General features: G+C 36.8%; 1 protein-coding gene across 1 annotated transcript in view; it reads right to left on the bottom strand.

The window, feature by feature from the left end:
- Positions 1-21,247, bottom strand: part of LOC150083616 (lipopolysaccharide-induced tumor necrosis factor-alpha factor homolog) — a 73,169-nt gene extending 51,922 nt beyond the window's left edge. The window contains exon 1 of the mRNA XM_090378093.1: positions 21,226-21,247. The gene's annotated coding sequence lies outside the window, so the exon portion shown is untranslated. The remainder of the gene's footprint in view (positions 1-21,225) is intronic.
- Positions 21,248-26,257: the final 5,010 nt, after the last annotated feature.

Genomic DNA, 26,257 nt, shown 5'->3' on the forward strand with positions numbered 1-26,257 from the left:
TTTGTGAATTGGGGTCATATTTACACAACTGCAGTCTATGAGTACCTCCCCTGAGTCCAAGGAAACTCTTGTAATTATGGCTAAGGGTTTGCTTACTTCCTTTGTTGCCTCCTTTAATATAACTGGATAGATCCCATCCACCCCAGGTGCCTTTTTTATGTTTATCCTCAACAATTTCTCCTCCACATTCCTCTCAGTTATTACAAAATCATCAAGCTCACTGCCAGAGTTTACTTCACCTCTGGCATTCCCATCCCTGAATAACTCCTCATGTGTGAATGTAGATGCGAAATACCTGTTAGCCACCTGAGCAGGATCCTCAACAGTTGAACCATCAATATCCAGTGGACCAAACTGATTCATCCCCTTCCTTCTAGCGTTTACATAGATAAAGAACTCTATTGTTTTTCTTTGCATCCTTTCCAAGGATTTCTCGTAATCTGCCTTTGCTTGCCTAATCTCCTTTGTGACTTGGTTACAGACCAGCTTATATCTATCATAGGCTTCCATATCATTCATTAATTTATATGTATCCCATACATTTTTATTCTCTGCCATATGTCTCATTAGTTCATCCGACATCCATTTAGGCCTAAACCTTGAACAATATTTCTTAGTTGGTATGTAAAGCCTAGTAGCTTCCAAGATAAGTTCTTTGAATGCTTCCCATTTTTGAATTTGCTGTTCGTAACATCATCAGTTGGTCCCACTGTATAGAATTTAAATACTGTCTCAGACCATCGTAGTCGTTTTTACGAAAGCAAAAACCCTTCCCTTTACCCCTGATGGTAGTTACCTCTTTGAGTAAATCCCACTTCAGCACACTGTGTTCACTGCCACCTAGTGGTTCCTTTATCTGCAGATTCTTAATGTATGAAGAATCACTACTGATAATCAAATCAAGAGTATTACTCCCTCTAGTTGCCTCCCGAACATGCTGATGTAGAAAACAATCACCCACAAAAGCCTTGCTAGTGTGTGAGTGACCAACCCACATATTCCAGTCAATATCTGGGAAATTAAAATCCCCCATTATAAGACACTCTGATTTACTGGTACACTATTTCCCTGTACAGCGACTTATTATACTCACCAGAGTCATTAGGCCAATAGCACACTCCTACTCTCAATTTTGATCTCCCAATGCTTATGTCACACCAAACTGACTCGACACTGCACTGTCCAGCGATGTCGACTGGCTTCACTTCCTTGGATTTTATGTGTTTCTTAACTAATAGCATAACCCCTCCTCCCTTCCTATACACAGTGTACTCCCCAAATTCCAGTTCTGCATTCCTTATATCTGTGTGACACCACGTCTCTGATATCCCAACAATATCTGCCTTTGATGTTTTGAGCAATACCTCAAATTTATCAAATTTATTTACCAGACTCCTAGCATTGGTGTACACGCAAGTATACATGTACCTGTTCCTATTCTTAGCTACCCTAACACAACCCAAGTGTTTACTTGTACCGCAATGATTCCCAGCAGTCTCTGAAATATCCTGCATCTTGTTTTCCAGGCTGCTGCTCATTCCAATAAAAGCAGTGCAAGAATCACTTTCACCTCTGCCAGTGGCCACTGTTAATCTATTAGTCCTTGTATCCCCTTAAGCTAGCAGTTTTCCGACCCACCTGCCTCGATGGCTGAAGCAGTGCCGTAGTCGCGCGGTTTTTCATCCAGCAAAACAACCGTAGAACACAGGCAACTACAGCAACACTTATACACTCCCAACTAAAAGTTTAGAATCACAGCATATGACGTTTTCGTTATTTTTTTGAAACCACCTATGACAATGTATGGTTTAATATTAAAAAAATAAATGAATGAAAAAACACACTACAGTACAAAAATATTTTGAATTTTTTTTTTTTTTTATTAAACATTGAAAAATTTACAGCAAAAAAAAAAAACCATGGAAATGATTAATATTAACAACTATACTGATTTTTCATCAAAATATCCTCCACGCGATTTTATCACTGCTTTACACAGACGTGGCATTCTGATGATTAATTTTATAATAGCTTGACTAACGTCATTCTTAGCGATCTTTTTATGAAAACCCCAAACACGAAAGGTATCAAAACCTATAGTACTTAGTACCGTGCATGGGTTGAAGGAGAAGTATGGGGGGAGGGGAATGCCGGAAACTTTGCTCTAGAGACTAAACATGGGTTTCGCCACTTCAAGCCTCCAATAAGCAAAGTGGTGGTATTTCACCGGTTGATGAAAGTCATCTACCACCTACAAGGTTTCCCATACATTTTGAGAAGATGGGCAGATTTCTGGGCCTTTAGTGGGGCTACAATATAATTTGCAATATTCCCTATAGTTTAGTTGCTAGAAACTCCCTGCACAGCCTAGAGCTGTGCGTAATGTTATTGTAATATAAATCAAGAATGTTTTAGTGGGTTTCTTTTAAAATTGCTTCAATTCTGACGTCACCAACCCCAGAAAAACAGAAGCAACCACAGATCATGATGTGTAGAATATGCCTGCAGTCAAGCACCATCGTGCTTGACTGCAGACATACTCTACTTCAGTTGATCGTCTCAAAACTCTACGCTTGGATCCAAAATTTTCAAATTTGGATTAAGCCGTCTCCAGTATGTTTTTCCACTCTTCCGTTGTTCAATATTGATGGCTCTTAACCGAAGCCAAACTTTTCTTTTTGATTTTTCTAAGGGTTTTTGGACCGCGACACGACCATGAACTCCTAGCTGCTTAAGGCTAAATTTTACAGTGGATGTAGACACGAATTTCTCTGTTCCTATTAAAGTCAGTTCGGATTCCTGGTGTAGTAAGTCGTCGAATGCGTTTAGAAATCAGTGTTGTGGTCTTATCTTGTGCTTCCAATTATATGCGGTCGTCCTGATCGTGGTCGGTCCTTTAAACTGTCGAATCATATATTGTATTCCTTTAAATGACATTAGTTTTTTTGCCGATACCTCTCATGGAATAACTTTCTTTATACAGAGTTATTATAATAACACTTCTTTTTTCGACAATCAGTTCCGAGTTTCTTGCACGTTAATCCTGAGACACAAAACTTACAAACACTCTTTCTGAATGACGGGCGTTCTAATTTATAAGTTAGCCCAAAAATACTAGAATCATCTACGATCTTCTATAATATTGAAACAATACTAGGACTTCCTAAAATATTCTAGAATCATCTACCACATTCAGGAATGTTCTACACCTTTCTAGAAATTGCTTAGATATTATTTCTTTGTTTTTTAATATATATACTTAATAGAAAATATATAAAAATTACTAAACAAGTGGGTCCTATTTTAGTAAAAAAATACCTTGAAAAATTAAGAAAATAAAACAAAAAATTAAAATGATTCCAAACTTTTAGGTGGGCGTCTTTTTATGCAAAACATGAATCAGACAAGAGAAGTTCAGTGGTCCTCGGACACTCAACACCAGTAGCGTAGCTACCCCTTTTCGGGTCCAGAGGCAAAGAACATGTTCGGGCCCCTACTTAAAGTAAAGTGCAGCCATTATCAACCCACTGCAGGATGGAAGCCTCCTCAACAATTCATGCTGAGGGAAAAATGGACCATAATCTGCCACGCTGGTCCAGTGCGGCTTGGCAGATCGACCGTATTCAGCAGTCAGGGGCTTGAACCCCGGTCTACTCAAAGAGCGTGTGCTACTGCACTCCCGCTCCTGACCACTCGGCTACGGAGGCCGTTAATGAAAATTGCAAAAACAGGAGACAGCCAAAGACGCCGGGCCCCCTAAAGGGCCCGGAGGCAATTGCCTTGCCTGCCTACATGGTAGCTACGCCACTGCTCACACTAGGGCAGTAAAGGGTGCAGAAAAGCAATTAAGATTTCACAGGTGGACTGTGAATAGAAGAAAACTTAGAATTTTATCTAGACACCTAGGGAAAATTTAAAACTCTATGCTTCTAAGGAATCTTAAATTCCTTTAATAAAACCGTAAATTATATTAAGTACCACAAATATTAACGCTAATATTCTTAAAGTTAAAATAATGGAGAACAACAAAACGTTTGTTAAACTTTTCTGAGAGTATCAATCAATATTTTACGAACCAAATTTAGTGCGCCTTATTCAGTACACCTACCTTTTATTGAATCCTAGAGATCTCTTCAAACTGCTAACTTCCATTCACACGCTATTCACTTAACTTTAATTCAGGATTAAACAAATACACGTCATCGAATTAAGCTCTTTGGTCAGTTGCTAAAACAATGTTACTTTGGCAGCTGACCAATGAGAGCTGTATATACTTTTGTCATGATTACAGTTAGAGTAAACAGGAGTTAGGTAGAAATTATTCCAACAATCAATTGCTCTCTCCCTCAAGATTATATTTCACAGTCACCGCATATATTCTACAATAATCCATCAATTTAAATTTTCCTATATCTATGTCAGAGAGTAATAAAGACGCCAGTATTTAGCTCGCCCAATCACAAAAGAGGAGGAGGAGGAGCATACTAAAATTAAATGCTGATTGCATTTAAGGTTCCACTCAGTTTAAGACACTAATGGCATCTTAACTGAGTGCCACACCATTGGGTCACCACACAGTTATCTAGTTTTTACATGCTACAATTTACAGTTATCCAGTCTCTTTTTTTTTGTTTTTTTTAATTAAAAATGCCCATAGGCACAAATGGGCATTTTTAGTTATGACTAACCTTGTTTTTCTACACCAGGGGTCAGCAACCTTTTGAGTGAAAAGCCATATTTGATCTAATTAAAAAAAACAGAGAATCTGAAGAGCCGCACTTCAGCTCAAGGTGGGGGGGGGGATTTTTTTAAGAAATGGAATAGAGTGAGAAGGTGTTTTATTAGAAAATTTATATTTTTAAATATTATTTATTAATAATATTTCCAATTAATGTGACTTTTGTTGCTGAACTTCTTGAGCGAGTCTCTCAACATCAGGAAAGTATGCCGTAATTTTCGTCTTTAAGCATGCTGAGAGACTCGCATTGTTCAGACGGTTTCTTGATATATTTTTAATATAATTCATGTTCGAAAATATTTGCCTGCAGAAATTTGTCGAGCCAAAAACTGAGAGAAGTCCAAACGCAGATATTTTCAAATTTATATGTGTCCGGTAAGCTACACCACGCATCGAACACAATTTGGTCTTGCTTTTTCAACTCATCTATCGGCATCCATTTATGTAGAATTGCAAGGGCAGCCTTTTGCCTCTCCAAATCCTCAATTTCAGTTTTAAGACATTTTAGTCTTGCACTCCACATGTCCTTGATTTTTAAATCCTCTAACTCCATTTCAAGCTTTGCTTCATGTGGGCTAAAAGTTAAAGAGCCGCAGGTTGCCGACCCCTGTTCTACACCATTTCAAACACTGTTGAAAATGGGAAGAACTTGGGGGATTCCTGACCCTCAATTCCAGGGCTGTTGTTGGGTTCCATATTGCATCACCATGGTTGTTATGGCAGTCTATATTGATGTTACTGAGAGATGGGTCTATCCAAGAAATATGCAAATCAAGTGTACACCTAGTTCTGAAATACCATTTCAACCTCCCTGCTAACAAATATGTAAATTCTTACCAAACAGGTTTCCAATCCTGTGTGCAATATTCAAGTAGCCAAATTACTGTTTTATACAACAGAATGAAGCCTACTTTCATACGTGTTTAATATGTTAGGCGACAATAACATCATGTTTACTTGATCGAAGACTTCATTTCCAATATCTCAGTTGTTTTTAATTCAATATATAATTTATTAACATTAAAAGAGGCAAATGATACAAACAAGCATATACAGCATCAGCCAAAAAAAAAAACAAAAACTTCCCATATCACCTGCCCATCCCTTCTAAGAAATGTCTAGTTCTTAAAATTATTCAAACCACCCGCTTCCGCAACACCAGATGGAAGTTTATTCCAAAAGTCAACTACCCGATAGCTGAAGCCAAATTCCCACACGTCTATCTGCAACCATCCTTCCTCGATTTAAATTTATGTTCCCTAGATCGTATGTATAGCTTAGCTTAATTAAAATATCAAGAGTCAATTTATGTTCCCTTGTCTGAACAAGAGGAAGGACATCAACATTTAGCTTACTCAAACCATTCAAAGCCTTAAAAACCTCAATCATATCTCCTTGCAAGTGCCTAGTTTCCAGATATAATTTGCCAAACTGCAGTCTTCCTTGGTGAGAGTAGCCTTTACCAAAAACCTCATTAATTTGCACCTCTCTGCATCCGTTCCAACAAATCTACATCCTTCCTAACGTGAGACCTCCAGACCTGTAAACAGCACTCAACTTGAGGCTTAACTATGGCCTTGTACAAAGAAACAAATCACCTCCTTACCCCTGCTAGCAAAGTTTTTGTATATCATTGACAAAACCCCATGAGTTGTCCCAGCAGCCTGTCTGCACTGCTCAGAGAAGTTCATATTTGACTGCCCAATTCTCCAGCTCTTTTTTTGTTCTCCACTCTCCTGAATGTACCACATACTTGGGTTATTAATCTGGAATTATTGTTATCCATATTATTGCATTTGTCAATGTTAAACTTCAGTTGCCACTTCTCAGCCCGTCTGCATAATTTTTCTAGATCTTTGTGTGGTAGCAATCCTTGATTAACCACCCTGGCAACCTTTCAATCTGCAAACTTTAACATTAAGCCTAATATGTCATCACTATATATTTAAACACAATATTTAAAACAATGGTCCTAGCACTGAACCACGGGGGACTCCACTAATATTAGGGAGAGCAGACCCCACTGATACCACTCTGTCTTCTCCACTGGACCATCCCTTTATCCATAACGGTACCTTGCCCTTAATGTCACATTGCACCAGTTTGGACAGCAGTCTTTTATGTGCAACAGTATCAAAAACCTTCCTGAAATCCAAGTACAGTATATGAAAATTATTTTTTGCATCCAGTTCCTTGGCTACTGCATCATAGAATCCAATCAGATTGATCAGATAAGATTTCCTCTTAACAAACCCATACTGTGACTGCAGTATAACTGCATTCCTATCGAGACGAATTACTTCTTTTACCAGTGACTCAGTTACTTTCCCTGGAAGAAAAGTCAAGTTAACAGGTCTGTAATTATTAACTTGCAATTTCACCTCCCGATGCGAGTAGAAGAAACATTTTCACATTTCCAATCTAAAGGGACCTCCTCCATATCCAAGGATTCTCTCGTAATTATAGCCAAAGGCCTACTTACATCTTTTGCTGCTTCTCTTGATATAACTGGATTGATTCCATCCACTTTAGGTGCATTTTTTATATTTCGCTTCAACAATTTCTCTTCTATTTTCCTCTCGGTTATCACAAAATTTGTTTAGCTTCCTGTTAAAATTTTATACACTTTTGGCATCCCAAAAAATATTCATCTGTGTGAATGTACACTGCTAGATAAAATTAACAGAACAAAATGCTTTTCATGACTATGTTATTGTGAACAGTGTCGCTGAAGGCGAATATTTCATATAGTAGGCATTTGCAATAGGAATATGCATATTCCGATTATCCAATAGAAATCGATCTACCACCTTACACCGGCGCACATTATGCAGATATTCATGCCTATAAAAATACGGTTGCGACCACATTTTTTGATTTGCTCAGTGGGACAGCTACATCTCCAATACTAGGATGACAAGTCATCGTTGTTTAGATGATTCTTAGAGATGGCGGACCATTGGGCAACATGATGCCGGTCAATCGCAGGTGGCACTTTGGCTTAACGTGTCACGCAGTGTCCTCACGATACTATGGAAGCAGTTTCGGGAGACAGGAACCATTACAAGAAGGGCTGCACGAGGGCTACGTCAACCAGAACAGCAAAGCGGAACCCTATCGTTATGTAAAACTCGCTTCTGAAGAAAATTATATATAAAGAGAGAGGCTTAAAAGTACGTGGGAAAAGACCAATAAATATTATACAGTTGAGATTAAACTGAATGGCTAAAGAACTTAAAACTAAAGACTTTTATTAAGTGTACTATAAAGTTATAGTCTTAGTAATTAATTGATGAGGAGAACTATATTCTCTCTTCTCTTCCATTAATCATGGATAAATTTTAAAAAATCGAACACGTCTGAAATGTTACAGACAATTAACTTATTCTCTACCATGGGTCTCATCAGTTCATATGGCATCCATTTGAGTGTAAGCCTTGAACAATCTCCCATTTTTAATATAACAAGACCAGTATTTTCTACGGTTACTTCGTTCAATGCTTCCCAATTATAATGTTATGGTAATATCATCAATGAATAGAATTTAAGAACACTATTTGATACCATTCGTATCAAAACGAAAGCAAAAGCCATTCCATTTGCCCTTTACAACAATTACAACTTTTAAGTATATCACACATCAACATACTGTATTCAGTTACTCCTAGTGGTTCTTTTATCTGCAGATTCTTAAATCATTAAGAATTACTGCTCGATAATCAGATCAAGAGTATTTTCTTCTCTCGTTGCCTCTAACAACCTGGTATAAAAATCAGTTATCTACTAAATACAGAAAGCCTTGCTATTGTGTGGATGACTACCACACACATTAAATATCCCCCATTATCAGTCATTCTGATTTACTGGCCCGCTCTATTTATATGTACAATTGTTCATTTTATTCGTCACAGTCATTCGGCCTATAACACACTCCTACTCTCAATTTTTGCTTTCCCAGTACTTATGTCACACCATGATTCAACATTGCACTGCCACCAACGTCAACTGCCTTTGATTTTATGTGCTTCTTAATTAAGCGCATAACTGTTCCCTCACCATTTGCCTGCGCGTGTAATACGGTTGTTATAATCACCATTCTCACCACACTGGGTGGAAAAGGCCCGGGTTCGAATCGCGTCAATGATGAGAGAAACCATTATGGGTTGGGTTAGTCGTTTTCAGACGTGGACAGCAAGGTTTCTAGCTCCCGGAAACTCGAGATCTTCGTCCGGCAAAGAAGGCAAATCGACCAGAAAACACATGCAATTTATGGACATCATACACATGGGCATATAACTTAATTCTTGGATGGCCCTCAATATGACATGGTGTTTTTTTTTTTTTTTACTCTCCATATCCAAATTCTTCACCCCTTATTTCTAAGTGATATTGTCCCCTTACAATGTTCACGATTAATAACTTAACCAGAACTTCAAATTAATCTTTTCTATACACCTAGCATTAGCATATACGCACGTATACTACACTTACAGCTGTTTTCACTCTTAGAAACACTAACACAGCCCGTGTATTTGTTTGTTCCATGAAGACCACCAGCGGGCCTTATAATCCATGACACCTTGCTTTCCACACTGATGCATGTTCCAGTAGAAAACTGATTCTCTGACACTGCTAGGTTTGTGTCCATTCACAGAGATGAGGCCTTCAATGAAGATCTTCAATGATAGAGATTTCATGGATCTCTATCATTGAAGAACTTACATTTGAATTTTTGGCAGCTTGATTATCACATTTATTGCCGGATATCCAGGAATGCAATCTTATTTTGCCCTCTGATGAGATAAAGAATGAATGAACTCTCGACACATAACCAAAAATGTAACAAAAGTTTGTTTGTTTGACTGAGAAGTCTCTGTTATCTCCACTTCGCATAAAACGGAGCTTGATGATTCAGTTCATGAAAGCCTTACACAAATATGGAGTATTTCAAGTATATGTGGTAAATTCCCTGCTATTTCAAGAATAAAAGTTAAAGGAGTTTTTGTGGGTCCTTAAACTAACAGGTCTATACTTATTTGTGTCACCCTTTGAACCCCCTTTGTGAATTGGGGATACATTTGCATATCTCCAATCCATGGGGACCTCGCCTGACTCTTAAGGATGCTCTCATAATTATGGCTAAGGGTTTGCTTACTTCCCTTGCTGCCTCCTTCATTACAACTGGATAGATTCCATTTGCCCCAGATGCCTTTTTTATGTTTAACTTCTACAATTTTTCCTCCACTTTGCTCTCAGTTATATCACAAATTCACTTAACATCCTGTTAGAGTTTGATCAACTTCTGGCATTCCACTCCTTGAATAACTCCTCATGTGTGAATGTAGATGAAAAATACTCATTCAGTTTATCAGCTACTTGAGCAGGATCATCAATAGTCGAACCATCTATGTTAAGTGAACCAATCTGATTCATCCCCTTCCTTCTAAAGTTTACATAAGTAAACTCTTTGCTGTTTTTCTTTGTATCCTTTGCCAAACATTTCTCGTAATCTGCCTTTGCCTGCCTAACCTCTTTTGTGACTTGGCTACAGACTAGCTTATATCTGCCATAGGCTTCTGTGTCGACTAATAATTTATATGCATCCCATCCATTTTTCTTCCCTGTCACGAGCCTCATTAATTCATCTGTCATCCATTTAGGCCCGAACCTTGAACAGCATTTCTTAATTAGTATGAAAAGCCTAGTACAAGTGGCGTAGCTACCATGTAGGCAGGCAAGGCAATTGCCTCCGGGCATTTTAGGGCCTGGCGTCTTTTGGCTGTCCCCTCTTTTTGCAATTTTCATTAATTAAGTAGGGGCCCGAACATGTCCTTTGCCTCCGGGCCCGAAAAAGGGTAGCTACGCTACTGCCTAGTAGCCTCCAAGATTAAGTCTCTGAAGACTTCCCATTTAGAACTCACCGTTGGTCCCACTGTATAGAATTTAAATACTGTCTCAGATCTCTGTAGTCACCTTTACGAAAACAAAAACCCTTCCTTTACCCTTGATGGTAGTTACATCTTTAAGTAAATCCCACATAATACACTGCGATCACTGTCACCTAGTCGTTCCTTTATCTGCAAATTTCTAATGCATGAATAATCACTGCTGATAATCAGACACAAAACTCTTGCTAGCGTGCGAGTGACCAACCACAAGTTCCAATCAATATCTGGAAAGTTAAAATCCTCCATTATAAGGCATTCTGCTTTACTGGCCCGTTCTATTTCTCTGCACAACTGTTTATTGTATTCATCAGTGTCATTAGGCCTATAACATACTCCTCTCATTTTCCCTTTTCCAGTGTTTATGTAACACCAAACAGACTCAACATTGCACTGTCCACCCGTGTCAAGTGGATGGACTTCCTTAGAGTTTGTGTGTTCCTTAACTAACAGCATAACCCCTCCTCCTTCCTGTCCTGTCTATCCTTTCTGTACACATTGTACTCCCCAAATTCTAATTCTGCACTGCTTATATTGTGACACCACGTCTCGGATATCCTAACAATATCTGCCTTTGATGTCTTGATCAGCACTTCAAATTCAGTTTTATTTACTTCTAGCATTAGTGTACATGCAAGTATACATGCACTTGTTCTCAGTTACCCTAACACAGCCCGTGTATTTACTTGTTCCATGATAACTCCCAGCAGCTCTTGAAGTCCCCAGAAACTTGCTCTCTAGGCTGCTGCTCATTACAATAGAAGAAGTGAAAGAATCACTTTCGCTTCTACCTGCAGCTACCATTAATCGTTTAGTCTGTGAATCCCCCCAAACATCTACTTTAAGTTTTCCGACCCACCTAACACTGCCTCGGTAGCATCAGCAAATATTCTTGTGCCCTTTCTATTTAAGTGTATTCCATCCCTGAAGAAGCAATCTCTCCTGTTAGCAACCACTGACCACGCTTAAAAAAATTCTACCCCGAGAGCCTTGCACAATCTCTCCAGGGCCGAATTTATTGGCAAGGCTCTCATCATATACCCCCCTCTTATCGTACCTGGGCCGAATTGCAGGACACTTTCAAATTTAACCCTAACTTCCGACTTGTTTTTTTTCAGCATTGATCTATACTTGTTAAGTAAATCTGCAGATCTCTTACTCTTAAGGTCATTAATGCAACGTGTATAACATCATCTTTTGTGCCCTTAAAAGATGATATCTGCCCTACAACGTCATCAACCTTCGCCCCTGGCAGACATACCCTGGTCCTGTTCCGCCACTTTTTGCATAATATATTCCCTGTCTCCCTGACAATAACTAGTTCCTGTGGGAGCAGCGCATTCTGCTTTGCAGATTGCCGCTGTGTTGCCTGATGCACAAGAATAAGCTCTGGCGTTGAAGTTGGGCAGCTGAAGAAGCGAACCTTCACAGGAAACTAAGATTGTCTCAGACAACACTTTAAGTATTGCTCCACAATATACAAAATAACATTGGGCAAGACCACATGGTGAATGCAATATCTTCATTTCCTGAAGGGACATTTTAATGATCGAGTCATCTCGAAACGGAATGCTTATTAGGATAATATGAGCAGAAGGCAGTTAACGCATATGCATGATATTACCGATGCATTTGATGAACCTGAATGGATTATTAATCTGGCCGATATGGAATCCCAATCCATGATTATTTTCAGTTATGATTCACAAAGGACAGTGTCTATAGGAATAATCTATTATTGAAGAATTGAAAGCAGAAATCGCAGCTGTTGTGGAGGGTACCTCTGAAGAAACACTGGCTGCATTGTTTCTTTATTCGATTCGGGTTAAAAACTCAACCCGAATTTAAATTTACTTTCCAAATCATGTATCGCATGTTTTGGAAGGGGTATATATCTTGTATCATATTTTACTAGATAAACCCTCACGAATTCCTCTTCGATATCTAAAACCAGTTTCTTTTATGCGTTTTATTCGTAGCACCAAGATATCTGAAAGTAATGTCGTAACAGTTGGGTTTAAAACAAACATCCATTATCCACCTTTTATGTAAGAAAACAAGGTACGTTCAAGGATGTGCTCGTTTGACTTATTATCATTAAGTAAAAAAAGGTACTGATTAGATTACTGAGCCATACTGTAAATTCACACAGGAAAAAAAGTGTAAAACACTTTTCTGGTGTTGCAATGCATTTTAAAATAAATAAAATCAGAATGTGAAATGAAATCTCTTAATGCAAGCATCATATACCAGTCGTTTGATTGCAGTAGATGTAACATACATCCTTGTTAATAGTTTTAAAAGTTTAATATCTACATATTTGTAGTATTTTTACGTAGTCTTAAATTCTCATTAAAACAAAAAAAAAAAAAAAAAAAACAATGTCTGTCTAAATTTGATCTATTACTACCTATAAATCTAAAAGCTTTCACATTCTAAATGGGTTTTCCTGTATTTTTTATTTTATTTTTTTTTTTTATGAAAACCCCAACGCAAAAGGTGTCGAAACCTATAGCACCGTGCATGGGTTGAAGGAGATGGTGAGGGAGAGGATACCGGAAACTTTGCTCTGGTGACTAAACATGGGTTTCACCACTTCAAGTCTCCAATAAGCAAAGTGGTGGTACTGCACTGGTTGATGAGAGTCATCTGCCGCCTAGAATTTCACGTGACACTCGATACACTTAGCTAATATCGAGTAGTCCCCCTCCCCTTTAGTTTTAAAAATAGTATTGATTCGGCATGGAATGGACTCAAATCGAGGTGTGGAAAGCAATGCTGCAGGGATGCTATTTCTATACAGTTGTTGTGTACAGTTCTAGCCTGTACACAACTGTATTATCTTCTTGGAGGAATCCATTTGCAGATGGATACACTGCAGCCACTTAGGGATACGTCTGGTGTGAAACAATTTACAGATAACCTGTGGCTGTTGTTGTTGTTTGTTTGGTTTTTAGGAGCATTAGCAACTAAGGCCATATTGCTCCGGGATATGCGGTGGTCATTCCCTGACCTTTCCGCATCCTCCATATTTGGTGGTGACGGGCTCGAACCCCGGTCTAATCAAGAAGCGTGTGCTACGCACTGCTGCTCCTTCCCACCTGGCTATGGAGGCGCCATAACCTGTGGCATCCAAATGTTGCTCCACTGATATCGGTGGGGGGGGGGCATTGTGCACCACAAAAACACCCCTTCCACTGCCACCTCCAGCCTGCATTGACACCTGCTCGGTTGGGTCGTAGACTGATGCTGTTTTCGCATATTCTGGTCCTCCCATTAGCATGAAACAGAAGGAATCAGGAATCGTCATACCAGGCAACATTTTTCCAATCGTCCACTCTTCAGTTTGTGTTCGTGAGTCAACTATAACCATACCTTAATTTTTGTTGACAGGAATGGAACTCTGTTTGGTCGTGGGCTGCAACACTCCAATCTCTGAAAAGGTACTATGAATTGTGCGTTCTGAAATGCCTTTGCCTATCACTGTTGTACTGGGTTGTTATTTGACGGACTAGCTTTTCTGTTACCTTGCGTAATTTTTGTTGGCATCAACGAGCTATCTTTGACTACTAACAGCCGTTGGCTGGGTGTTATTTGGTTATTAGATCAATCTCGATACAACCGCACGCGTTTCAGTTTCTGAGATGCCAATCCCGGCACCAACTACTATGCCATGTTCAAAGTCACTTAAATCTTTCATGTTGCCCATTCACGCATTGAATTCCGTATACATATGGCATTCTTACGTGACATGATACAAACACATGTTGGCACTAAAGGAGCACTATTTCATGAAAAAAAATTTTTTTTTGTTTATACTCCGGTACGACCACTAGGTCAGAGGAGTTAACATTAATTATTTTGACTGTGAAAACAATCAACTGTATTTAATAGTCGCGCGAGCTTTAACCAGGGTCCACTCAAATTCCCCATGCGTGTGTTTCCCTCATCGTCGTGTCTGATCGCTTCGCTAATGTAGGTGTACCTAATAAATTGACCACTTAGTGCAGTGGTTTTCAACCGGGGTGCCAAGTAATTTATTATTACGTGACTTATTATTATTTTTTTTAATTTATATATTTATTTCATTATAAAAAGGTGTAAGGTATCTATTTAATTTTGTGGTGATCTATAATTGATGTTTATTTAGTATCTCTATATAAAGGATAAAATTTTATTTATATACACACACACAGAATCAGATCTAACAGGCAGAAAATTGAGTACGGGTGCCACAGAATAAAATAAATTACTTAGGGGTGCCGTTATTAAAGTAAGGTCGAAAACCACTGTCTTAGTGTATAATCAATATTTTACTTATCATTTCTTCTAATTTAGAAGAAAGTAACTGACGGTGGCCATCAGTCACGCGACTAAGATTTTATTTTTTTTTTTTGGAGGGGTGAATTTTTTTTCCCCCCTTGGATCGAGTTTCTTTGGGGAGGTTTGGCTGAAGTCCAGCAGCCATCCCTCAGGTGGACTCCTGTGTTCCATAGGAATTATCAGGGCCGGCCTTTATGACGATGTCTCTGGTTCAATGCATCTGATTTAAAAAACGGGATTCAAATCCTAATAAGAGGGCTTAGGTGTTACTAATACCAAGGGTCGATGCTGCAAATAATAAAAAGACTGAATAGCTCTTGACTAATCCTGAATAGCGGTTCTAAAAATAATAAAATAGCAGACTGAATAGTTCTTGACTAAACACATCGAAATTACTGGTTGAAAAACGCTATAGTTTCCATTTCCAGTTATAATTTATAATCATAATGTTGCGATATGGGTGTTACTCTCATATCTCAAGAGGTCAGGTGTGATAGAAAAGATAATGGACGGGAAGTTTGCGCATATTATTGCGAAATGCTTCCCCTGTTTGTAACTGAAATACGCCTTTCATAGAGCACTTTCTGATAAGGTTTGGTAGCAGCGGTTTTAACAACTCAAAATTAACACCCAAAGAATTCTTTCGTTGCATATTTAGAGAAAAGAATTGCTTACCCTTTTTTGACTGTCTTATATAGCCGTCTGCGCGGTAGCACAGTGGTATCGTCACCCTCCTTCCACAACGGGTGGAAAAGGTCCGGAATCGAATCGCGTCGATGAAGCGAGGAACTTTAATGGGCTTTTTTTCACTCCATGGCTGAGTTAGTCGGTCTCAGGCGTGGATAGTAAGGTTTTTTCGTCCAGCAAAACAGGCAAATCGACCTGAAAACACACCAATTTACAGACAGAAATACCGGTTGATGTATTGAAATACTAATAACCCTAATATAATAATAAATAAATGTCTTATATAGCTAGAAGAATAGAAGCACAGATCGAAGTTTCATTTCGTTCATATAGAACAGATTGGATGGTGGAATAATCAGAATAGTATAGAGAAAGTTTTGTTGCAGTCAGAAAGATGAAGTATCTGGGGAAACAGTATTACAGCACACTCTTTGAATTTATTCTGCATGCTGTTAGTAATTTGGATTCTTATTTTCTAAAAAATTAACATCTTTAGAGGCAATCTACACTTTTTATCAACAGTCTTCAGCGCTCTCGAACTGTTTATCAGCAGTCACTTTCCTTATTTAACTTCTGTTCCAGGGAAAATAATGGAATCACTGGTTAAAGAAGCACTGTAGGATTATCTAGACAAGACTGCAGTAATAATTCAAGCACAGCATGGGTTTGTTAAGGGGAAGTCTTGTTTGACCAATTTGATTGGATACTACGATGTGGTCACAAAGGAACCGGATGTTAAAAATAATTTTGATATCATATACGTACTTGGGGTTCAGGAAAGCTTTTGATACTGTTGCACATGGAATACTGCTGTACAAATTGGAGGGGTATGGCATTAGTGGTAAGTTGCTACAATGAATAAAAGGTGGTTGAGTGAGAGACGGCAGAGAGTGGCAATAAATGGACACTGTTCTACGTGGACTAATGTTATTAGTGGAGTTCCCCAGGGTTCGGTGTTGGGCCCATTGTTGTTTTCTATATTTAATAATGATATTGATGAAGGTATATCACATTTAATGTCCAAGTTTGCAGACGATACAAAGGTTGGCAGGGTTGCTAACGACAGTAAAGACAGTATGCTACTCCAACTGGATCTAGATAAGTTGGGCAAATGAGCTGAAAAGTGGCAACTGAAGTTTAACATTGACAAATGCAAAGTACTGCATATGGGTAGCTATAACCGAAGAGAAACGTAGCAACCGTGTTGTACTACACTCAGGGAGGTGGAGAATGAAAAAGACCTGGGGGTAATCCTGCAGTCAGATATGAAGTTCTCTGAGCATTACAGACGGGCTGCCCGAGCAGGTCATGGAGTTTTGTCAATGATATATAGGAATGTTGCTAGCAGAGACAAGGAGGTGATTATCCCTTTGTATAAGGCAATGGTCAGGCCACACCTTGAGTACTGTATACAGGTCTGGAGGCCTCATTTTAAGAAGGATGCAGAGTTGCTAGAACGAGTACAGAGAAAGACAACAAGATTGGTGAGAGGAACAAAAGGATGCGCTTATGAGGAAAGTTCTGCAAATTGCAGCATCTGGAGACTAGGCACCTACTAGGTGCATAAGGCTTTGAATGGTTTGAGCAGGCTCAATGCTAACGGGATACTTCCGCTTGCTCAGACTAAGAACCTGAGGGGGGCATAGATTCAAACTGATGAAAGACAGTTGTAGAATAGATGTGCAGAAGTTTGCCTTTAGCCAGCAGGTAGTTGATTGCTGGAACAGACTTTCATCTGTTGTTGTGGAAGTTGATAGCTTAAATCAATTTAAGGCTAAACTAGACAAACATATGGAATGATCGGATGGGTGAAATGGGAAGGGTTTTTTTTTTTTTTTTTGGCTGATGCTGTATAAGCTTGCTTTCTTGCATCATATGCCTCAATTAATGCTAAGGTTGAATATTTTTACGCGTCCTCAAGGGGTTCTATCAACAACAATGCACTTATTGTTGTTGATAGAAAAAGTACTCCAAAAATTGGAAGTCCGCGGGTATTTGAAGGGGAAGGTTAAAAAGAGAGTCTGTGCCTCAAAATGTTGAAATGACAAACTAAGCTAAACAATTATTCCAAAATTTGATATAAGTTTACTGGATATGGCATTAAGCACATCAAGAAATGAGACTGAAAGGTCAAGTCGACAGCAGTTGAAGTATAACGTAGTAATGGTTTCGCACAATGCTCAAGTGGCGTTAACTAATTTCAAGGAAATATCGTGCTAGGTGGACTGCATAAACTTTGCAATGTTGAATCATAATACGAATTAAAAAAAAAAAATTAAACTTTATATCCCGCAGAACCCCAAAAGTAACTCCAGCAGAAGTTAATGACTGAGGTTCCACAAGATTTAAAACTTGTACATTTTATATAAAATATTAAAGAAAAAATAATGTTATGTGTAAATTAAATTACTTGCTATCAAAAATTTCACTTCACGTTATTAAACGGAATATATAATGTTACAATAAAAGAAGGAACGGGTTCAATCACTCTGTAAACAAGTGCCAAATCTTCATGTTGTCGTCTCTGATTCTGTTTAATACGTTTTTAAAAACATTCCAGCACGTTTCGACTAGTGGTATTTTGGTCATAAAATCTAAATAACTATCAAAGGCTACGCCAAATTCCCCCCACGATTATTCGCGTTATAAAACGACGCGTGATCGCTAATGATAAAACAATAACACTGCCGAAATAAAAACAAACAATTGATAATATATATAAATAAAATATCCGTGCTAGTCAGACAAATTTAACCACTCCGCTACAACGGCAGGAAAAATAAATACCAAAGACGTCTAATAAATAAATTTTCTGTTTATTAGATGGTTAACTTTCAAAGAAAAGCAAATTAAATAGTGAATAAAATACTAAGCTAAAATAACGAAACTAAAAAAGGAACAGAGCTTTGTATAACAATACACTTACCTCAATACTAAAATTGTGTTCGAATTCAAATGGTAGAAAGAATAACTCTGAAAACGCGAACTTGAAAACAGCAGACGATTTCAACTACAGTACAAGCAGCAGCGCCCTCCAATTGCTCAATTTTGCATTATAAACTGCATAAAATTTAAATTTAAAAAAAAAAAATGAATATTGTGTAACTTTTGAGTTTCTCCTTTTATGGTGTCAGATAATGTTATTCCTTCGGTGAGTGGCCGCGAGTTTGTCAGCAGAGGAAACTGTTAAACTCTGACGATATTTGCTCTACCACTGTATGTAGTGACAGGGCTGGTTCTAGATTTAGGAAACATGAGTGCGAAAACGTGTTTTGTAGGAAAAAGGACGGCAAAGAGGAGCTCTCCTCGCCTGGATAGAGGAAGCTCCCTTTGTTTTTGTAGCCATTTTCAGTCCGTAGCCTGTGTGCACCCAGGTCCCCGGATTGAAAAGGGCCACAAACAGCTGCACCCACTCCCCAAAAACCGGTCATGGATAATTGTGTTTTGAAGCTCTAGAAACGAGAAGGTCGACAGCGAACAAACTTTTTAGGTGAAATTACCTCAAAATTAACAGGCATATACGGTATATGTTGAAGATGTGTGAATTTCGTTTAAGACAGCAAACTCAATTTTTGACATAACGAAATAACTTCAGGTAGAAAATTACTGAACTTTATAAATTTTATTTACTAAATGTATAGCCAAATTTAATAAAATTAATTTAACATAAAAATTCAAGTACTGTTATTTCTATTATTAAAAGAATTATTTTTATAATTTTTGCGTGATGCAAACGCTTTTTACCTTTCATTGAATTTTTTACGACCCCTCGAAAATATTTTTCTACCTAAAAAAGAACACAATCTCGTTTTTGCATTACCGTCCTTAAAGGATCAGTTAGCATACAGACATTTCTAGAGGGTAATACAATACGTCCTTTGGGACACTTTTCATAGTACTGATGACGCAACCAATGCAAAATCATCCATAATTGCTTAAAGTCTACAGTTCAGTTCAAAATTTATGAAATTACTATGTTTAATGAACCCTCAAACGCAGTTTCACTGTAGTCAGATCCGGACTACGTGGTAATCAAATAACAAGAGCAGGCAAAAGAGACCGACCTCGCCCTAGCTCTTGGTCTCTGCACACTCCATTAAAATATTTTCATGCTGAGGTGGCATAAAGAGCCAGCATCTGATCTTTGAAAACCACATTTCGTGTATGACGCCAAGGTTATCAAGTTAAGGAACGAATCGCTAATACAACATATCAAGGCAGGTAACCTAGTTCAATAAATCATTAAAAGAAAAAAACAGTCCACTTAGATGCCTACTAATAGTGGTCACCCGTGTCATAACGTGCAGCGAATTAAGTTCCAACTCCTCAAAGTGTGGATTTGACTGTGAACAACAAAACATTATGCAGTCGAGAGGTCAACGTGGACGTAGTGTTACACGCGTTTGAACTAACGGTTGCAATGAATTAGTTAATTAGTGCAATGAGTTTGAACTAACGGTTGCAATGAATTAGTTAATTAGTGCAATGAGTTTGAACTAACGGGTGCAAAGCCATGCGAGCGATAAATACGGAAATTTTCTATCTTGTAAACTTCTGGCTCCATATAGCCATCACGGAGTATAAACAGAAACTTTATTATTTCTCAAATGAGAGATTAGGTAAATGGCGCCCTTCCATATGAAAGCAAAGCGAAGAACGATTACAGTTACTTATCGCAGTCCTCACACTTTCCATCACTGCCTTATAATTCATAACTGTGCATTTTGCAGTATGTGGCTTTTCATTAAACATTAAGCATAAAATAACAGGGAAAACTGTCAATAAACTGCATACCTCCTCTTTCCATCATTATGTAATAATTTTTCGTGCAGCGGTCTCTAGTGATATTGATGTTTATCCCTGATAAACATCATTATCAGAATCTCAACGTATGAACTGTATCTGTAGCTCTTTTATTTCCATATGAAAAATATAAATATATAAACACAGACACACACACACACATATATATATATATATATATATAGAAAATTATTTTAATGTTATGTGCAAATCTTTAATTTAACTTATGCTAATAATGAAAATACCGTGTACCCTGGGAGCGATGTATGTTGAATAAAGGGGGGGAAGAACGGAAAAGAGTAACGTTATAAACAAAGTGCGAATTTTGAAAAATGTAAAATTTGAAAAGAACGAAAATAGAAATAGCAGATTATTGAAAAGAACGACCAAAGTAGAAATAGCATTGCAGTATCTTTCATAATTTCTGTGTCATCTTCAGAGGTCATCCACCTAAATTATGAAAAAGAACAGCAATACTCTTACTTCTGTTTCTGACATGTTCTGTATGTCAAAAAAAAAAAAAAAAAAAAAAAAAACACGTGTACGCGGACACGTTGTAAAAAATAATTTAGAATATAAATTTTGAAAAAATAAAATACAAGTTAAGCAAAAATATTATTCCAAAGTATAACATACAGAACATGGATGACCTTACAGAAGTAAGTAACCCGCCAAAAAGAGAAGACAAAGGAAGCGAGTGTCCGATTGACAAGAATGTCAATAACTTACCGCTACGTGACCGGTCGACAAAAAAGAAAGAGCCGGAGGCTAAACAGTGTATATATGTGAAGAAACGCTAGCGGCACCTAGCGTTAGACGAATTTTGGTGTATGTATATTTTGTAATTTACGTAAGCGGTGGAGCTACGCTAGGTTCAAGTTAAGTACATGATACTCAAACTTTCGGGATAGCAAAGAAATATAATTGCTTACAAAGTAGCAGTAGAGTAGCTAAACTTTGTTAAGGCGAAAAATTATGATTTGGTATAGTGAGAAAAATAGTACTCTGATATTGCTTTCGTTACACTAATCGCTCACAGAGTATAAAATGTAGAATTTAGTAAAGCAAAAAGATGATGAAATTAGGGATATAAAGTTGGGCTAGGGTAGTTCGGGGTTGCAAACCCGTTCCTATAGTTAGGACCCTGAACGACTGTCCGAGAGTAGGTGCACCATGTACTTAAGTCAGTTGTGTTAAAGTGTAAGATATATATAAGTTACAATTAACAAATAAATAGATAAATAAATCAAGATATAATCAAAATTAATTACAAGATAATTACAAGGTAATACACTATGTTAGACCAATCGGTGGGTACAAGTTTTCCAGACCGTAAGACACCAAAGAGGCCTAGTGTATTGTATTTACACTATTTACAAACTTGATGCGTATGGGAGTAATTATTAGTTATAAACTAATAATGCTGTTTATATTGATATCTATTAAGTTTTTGTGCCTTAATATGTTAAGGGCTTTATTGATATGATGACGCAGGTATTTAATAGGAAAAAGATTTCTGGTCAGTTTACTGTACAATGATCTGATGTTATCAATAACTGTTGTTTTGTCGCTGCATATCGTTGCAATTCTGATGCATTGTGCTAAGATAACGTTAGCATGTACCTGTTTGGAAATATTGGAATTCCATTGTGTATAGTTTACTATGCTAAAGTTGAAAGCTTCACGTTTGTTGTACAAATTGATGGAGGCTATACCATTTTTTATATTGATGTCTAGATCCAAAAATTGGGCTGCTGTGTCAGAATTGTTAGTTCTTTCTAGTACAAGTTCGCTAGGGTATAGATGTGCATAATCCTGGATGAAATTCGGGCAGTTAATTACTATGAGGTCATCTATATATCTAAATAGTATTAGTTCCTGTGGAAATGAGGTTTCTGACCAGTATAGATATAGGTTGGCTATTATGCATGAGGCTGGGCTGCCCATAGGTGTTCCATTGGTTTGGTGATATACTGTATCGCCATCATATATGAAATTATTGGAAATACATAAATTAAGTATGTTGTTCCAGTAATAGGTGTTGCAGGAAATAAAATTCTTATGTTTATCATATATATCTTTGAGTACCAATTTGAGATTGGTTTGATTGATACTGGTAAATAGGCTATGGAAATCAAAGGTTTGAATATTATTGACTGTATTACTTTGCAAAAATTTTAATACAGGTTGGTTGTTGCCTATGATTTTGCTGTTATGTATCTTATTCATCAGTGGTTGCAGTAGTCGTTCAAGTGTTTTTCCTGATTTGTGTACATAACTATTTTTGCATGAGGTTATGAATCTGAAGCCTGTTGGTTTTTTATGAAATTTAGGAATGAAGTAGATGTAAGGTAAGCTGTAATTATTTAAGTTGAGCTTTAGTTTTTTGTTGAAGGCCATTAGTTTTTTTGTAATGATATTACATGTACTGGAAATAGGTTTGTAGGTATTGCTTGAGTTAAGTTCATTAGTTAAAGTATATGTATAAAAATATTTGCAAATGAATGCAAAATTATTGGCTGCTTTATCTACCGGTGTGATTACGAAGTTTTTGTGAAAATCTAGCAGTTTTTGTTTTAATGCAGTCAAGTTATAGTATGTGCCCTGATAATATAAATTTGAACTCTGTAATGCATATTTATGTTTGAATAGGGCGAATGTATGGCTAATCCACATATGGTATGCTTCTATAGGCGTGTTATTTTTGTAGGCTAGATGGAAGCAGTAGTTTAACAGGTCTTGATATAGCTGCTTATTGAAGTTGGTTATGTTTATTTTGGTGGGCGGCCTGAATTTGAATCCTTGTGATAGTACATGTCTTAGCATTGGGTCCGTAACTATGTTTAGATTTCCTGTAATGATGTGTCCATAGTCTGGATCAATATATTGCTGCATGTTGGTTTGTTGACAAACGCAGTTATTGGTGTCTGTTATATGTGATGTTAAACTGGTAGCTATAGATTTGTAGTTGCAAGCTAATAATCCAAAGGGTTTATTATACTTATATCTTACTTTAATATGACTGGGACTAGTATTTGGAAGTAGATGATTATGCTGATTTACAATTTTACTGATATTTATGTTATCCATGATATGGTTGTTGAAGTTCAAAATAATAATAGAATCTTTATCATGTGTTGTCGAGCTTATGTTTTTAAGATTAAATTTACAAATATCATTTATTATATGAAAGAGATGTTTGGATTCGAATTTGAAAGTGCGTATGAATTTGTGCAATGCTTTCAGTATACTGTGTTTAGTACTGAAAAGTAAATTATGTATATCATTTACATTTATAATGTTCTTATCCCAGTTTTTAAGTGTGACTTCGAAATCACCTAAAATATTACTGTGTTTGTTGCTAGTATTTTTAGATTTATGAGTACGTTTGCGAGGGTTCCTATGGAACTTTATTATATTAAATTTGTCATATATACAACAATCTGCTAAGTTATTGGTAATAATTTTATGGTTGAATTTATTATTTAGACCATATGGGTATAATGTTTTTAATTTTAACATAAATATTTCCTCTTGTTTAGTTCTAATATTAGCGTTATTAATCTGTGCTAATATGGATATGTATATATTGTTGAAGTTGTGAGATTGAAAATTTCAACAATATATACATATCCATATTAGCACAGATTAATAACGCTAATATTAGAACTAAACAAGAGGAAATATTTATGTTAAAATTAAAAACATTATACCCATATGGTCTAAATAATAAATTCAACCATAAAATTATTACCAATAACTTAGCAGATTGTTGTATATATGACAAATTTAATATAATAAAGTTCCATAGGAACCCTCGCAAACGTACTCATAAATCTAAAAATACTAGCAACAAACACAGTAATATTTTAGGTGATTTCGAAGTCACACTTAAAAACTGGGATAAGAACATTATAAATGTAAATGATATACATAATTTACTTTTCAGTACTAAACACAGTATACTGAAAGCATTGCACAAATTCATACGCACTTTCAAATTCGAATCCAAACATCTCTTTCATATAATAAATGATATTTGTAAATTTAATCTTAAAAACATAAGCTCGACAACACATGATAAAGATTCTATTATTATTTTGAACTTCAACAACCATATCATGGATAACATAAATATCAGTAAAATTGTAAATCAGCATAATCATCTACTTCCAAATACTAGTCCCAGTCATATTAAAGTAAGATATAAGTATAATAAACCCTTTGGATTATTAGCTTGCAACTACAAATCTATAGCTACCAGTTTAACATCACATATAACAGACACCAATAACTGCGTTTGTCAACAAACCAACATGCAGCAATATATTGATCCAGACTATGGACACATCATTACAGGAAATCTAAACATAGTTACGGACCCAATGCTAAGACATGTACTATCACAAGGATTCAAATTCAGGCCGCCCACCAAAATAAACATAACCAACTTCAATAAGCAGCTATATCAAGACCTGTTAAACTACTGCTTCCATCTAGCCTACAAAAATAACACGCCTATAGAAGCATACCATATGTGGATTAGCCATACATTCGCCCTATTCAAACATAAATATGCATTACAGAGTTCAAATTTATATTATCAGGGCACATACTATAACTTGACTGCATTAAAACAAAAACTGCTAGATTTTCACAAAAACTTCGTAATCACACCGGTAGATAAAGCAGCCAATAATTTTGCATTCATTTGCAAATATTTTTATACATATACTTTAACTAATGAACTTAACTCAAGCAATACCTACAAACCTATTTCCAGTACATGTAATATCATTACAAAAAAACTAATGGCCTTCAACAAAAAACTAAAGCTCAACTTAAATAATTACAGCTTACCTTACATCTACTTCATTCCTAAATTTCATAAAAAACCAACAGGCTTCAGATTCATAACCTCATGCAAAAATAGTTATGTACACAAATCAGGAAAAACACTTGAACGACTACTGCAACCACTGATGAATAAGATACATAACAGCAAAATCATAGGCAACAACCAACCTGTATTAAAATTTTTGCAAAGTAATACAGTCAATAATATTCAAACCTTTGATTTCCATAGCCTATTTACCAGTATCAATCAAACCAATCTCAAATTGGTACTCAAAGATATATATGATAAACATAAGAATTTTATTTCCTGCAACACCTATTACTGGAACAACATACTTAATTTATGTATTTCCAATAATTTCATATATGATGGCGATACAGTATATCACCAAACCAATGGAACACCTATGGGCAGCCCAGCCTCATGCATAATAGCCAACCTATATCTATACTGGTCAGAAACCTCATTTCCACAGGAACTAATACTATTTAGATATATAGATGACCTCATAGTAATTAACTGCCCGAATTTCATCCAGGATTATGCACATCTATACCCTAGCGAACTTGTACTAGAAAGAACTAACAATTCTGACACAGCAGCCCAATTTTTGGATCTAGACATCAATATAAAAAATGGTATAGCCTCCATCAATTTGTACAACAAACGTGAAGCTTTCAACTTTAGCATAGTAAACTATACACAATGGAATTCCAATATTTCCAAACAGGTACATGCTAACGTTATCTTAGCACAATGCATCAGAATTGCAACGATATGCAGCGACAAAACAACAGTTATTGATAACATCAGATCATTGTACAGTAAACTGACCAGAAATCTTTTTCCTATTAAATACCTGCGTCATCATATCAATAAAGCCCTTAACATATTAAGGCACAA

This window comes from Mastigoproctus giganteus, chromosome 7 (genome assembly GCF_048544385.1).
Source record: "Mastigoproctus giganteus isolate SK-2022 chromosome 7, ASM4854438v1, whole genome shotgun sequence".
NCBI classification, from domain to species: Eukaryota; Metazoa; Arthropoda; class Arachnida; order Uropygi; family Thelyphonidae; genus Mastigoproctus; species Mastigoproctus giganteus.